Below are 2,682 nucleotides of genomic sequence, written 5' to 3' on the forward strand. Positions count from 1 at the left end.
ACCTAAAAATTCTCACCCTATTAATAAATAAATAAATAAATAACAAGACAAATATGTGAGGTAATAGATGTGTTCATTCAAAGGGGGGATTCTTTCATACTGTATATGTACATCAAATCCTGATGTACACCTTAAATATCTTTTATTATCTTTTAATTTTATTTAAATCCAAGTCAGTTAACATATAGTGTAATAAAACTGTCCATTTTTACCTTCATAAATATCAACATTTTCTTTATATACTTAGGTACTCTTACTTTGAGTGCACATAACAGTTATATCATCTTTTTAAAAAATCAAGTTGGTTAACATAGAGTACAGTATTGGTTTTAGGAGTAGAATTCAGTGATTCATCACTTACATAAAACACCCATTTCTCAACCCAACAAGTGCCCCCTCCTTAATGCCCATCACCCATTTAGCTCATGTGTGTGATTAGCTCATGCATGTGATGAGCTTATGTGTGTGATGAGCTCATGTGTGTGACGGAGGGAGGTGTACAACATCAGGATTCTGAGAATGAACTCAAGCAGACAGATCCTTTAACTGGTCTGTCAGCCCATGCAGGGTGGTGAGGCTGAAGCCTGGAATGGCTCCCCTCTGGGTCACCCTGGCTCCCTCTTCCACTCAGCTCAGCACACACTTAAGATCTTGTCATTTCACTGAGGTTTTGGAATGATTTTTATTACCCCCTAGCTTCTGGAGAGTATTAGGTTTGTTTTGAGCCTCCCTTCTGGTCTACTTATTTTGTGACCTGTCCCTGTCCTGGTCCTGGGGCTGCAGTGCAAGTGGAGAATGGAACAATGACCTCTTCACCTTTGTGAAGACTGGCTTTTCACACTGCTACAGAGCTGTCAGCAGCCCGGCTGGGGGGAGGGGGGGGCAGGGCAGCACGTGTCAGTCTTCATCTGAGTCACTGAGGCCCAGGTACTGGCAGACAGCATCATGGTGAAGCTCTATCAGCTGATTCTCTCTCTGCAGCTGCACCAGAGCCTGGCTCCCTTCTCTGTCCAGGTCGAGCAGGTGGCCCACTCTTCCAGCCTGAGGACCCAGCATCACCATCACTCGGTTGCCTTGGACCTTGGGGATCAGAGTCTCCAGCATGTCTTCCCTCAAGTCTTCTAGGACCAGGCCTTCATCTGTTCGACACACACAGGTATCTGGGCCAAGGGCATCTTCAATTGTCATCTTGGTGTTATAATACTGGCCACCTTTATGCAGCTTGTCCACAAAGCACATGTGTAAGTGTCTGTGCAACCAGTGCTGGCTCCTGGGATCTGCCTTCTCATTCATGGCTGCATTCTCCCCCTGTGGGTTGGGAAGGTGTTTCTGCTTCCTCTGTGAGTCCTCCTGCCAGTTGGGGAGGTCCTGATCCCAGAAGGCCTTCTGTGATGAGAGTGTTCCATTCCCTTGTGCTGAGGAAGTTTTATGCAACTGGCTGAGATGAAGGAGTTCTTGTCAAACTCTTGCTGGGAGACAGGCTGCAAGCAGTACCAACAGTCACCTTTCGGCTCCCCATGGCCAGGCAAACCATGGCCCGAACTTGTCAGGATCGAGGCATTCTACCCTCCCAAAGAGGCCTTAGTGAGAGCCAGAAAGGACCACCACAGCTCCCCCCGGCACCAGTCCTTGAGGCTGATCTTCTTTATTCTTCTCTTGATCCTCATCTGGCCTTGGCATGCAGTGGGGGCCAGTGGTGGCCAGGGCCCGGACTTCAGTCAGGTTGGCACCCAGCCCCAACCCCTTTGGCCTCAGTGAGTTAACACGGGGCTTCACCACTTGATTGAAGTTGCGGCCAATGCCCTCGCCAGGTTTCCAGCCCATGTCTCATAGCCAGCCCATAGCCCTCTACAGGGACTGCCTCCTAATCAGCTTCCTCCTGCATTGTCTCAGCCTGGGGTTCGCTATCTGCCCTCTCCCGGTTAGGGATACATCCTTTCTGGATCCTGGGGTTAGCATGTGTGGGGTCAACACCTGATTTCTCTCTCCTCCAGGGATATCTTAGTGTTCTCAGTGAACTCCTTCACAGCCTGGGACAGTCCCCCATCCACCAAGGTCTCAGTATTTGTGGATGGCCCAGAAGCTGGGGTCGGTGGCTGCCTGCCATGGCCATTCTGGATCAAAGGGGTGAGGAGTTCCTTGCGGGTTTCTGAGGGCTTCACACTCTGTAGCTCACTCCCTTCCATGGTCTTCAAGAAATCCTTCTCCTCTGTAGCCCTACCCATGTCATCTCCCATATCTGACAGCTCCCTCAGGTCTGATGTGCGACTGAAGCTGAATGAAATTGGGGCAGCAGAGGCTCTGGCGGCTGCAAAGTACCCTCTTCAGTGTCTGCCATCTTGCCCTTCTTCCCAGGGGACTCTTAACACCTTAAGTATCTTAACATTTTACTTATTTATATCTCAGTGTAGCTGCAAAAAAATATGACTCCTATGATGCAATGTTATTTTCACTAAGGTTCTTTCCAAGTAGACTTAATGCATACTTGACAGAATTAAGGAAATGTGACTCTCCCTTATTCTGTTTTAGGAAATGAAGAAAATGGGTTGTCAAATTAATCTCATTTGCAAAAATATACCATTGACTACCTTTACAATTCTATTGAACTAGGCCTACTTTTTCATTTTTATCTTTAGATGAAATAATTTTTAAAATATTTTTATATGTTATTCCTCACTAATT

General features: G+C 47.0%; 1 pseudogene; it reads right to left on the reverse strand.

The window, feature by feature from the left end:
• Nucleotides 1–897: 897 nt before the first annotated feature.
• LOC144240481 (G-patch domain and KOW motifs-containing protein pseudogene) lies at nt 898–2,338 on the reverse strand (annotated as a pseudogene).
• Between the last annotated feature and the right edge of the window lie 344 nt (nt 2,339–2,682).

The sequence above is a fragment of the Crocuta crocuta genome, unplaced genomic scaffold (genome assembly GCF_008692635.1).
Source record: "Crocuta crocuta isolate KB4526 unplaced genomic scaffold, BGI_CrCroc_1.0 scaffold6, whole genome shotgun sequence".
In the NCBI taxonomy this organism is placed as follows: Eukaryota; Metazoa; Chordata; class Mammalia; order Carnivora; family Hyaenidae; genus Crocuta; species Crocuta crocuta.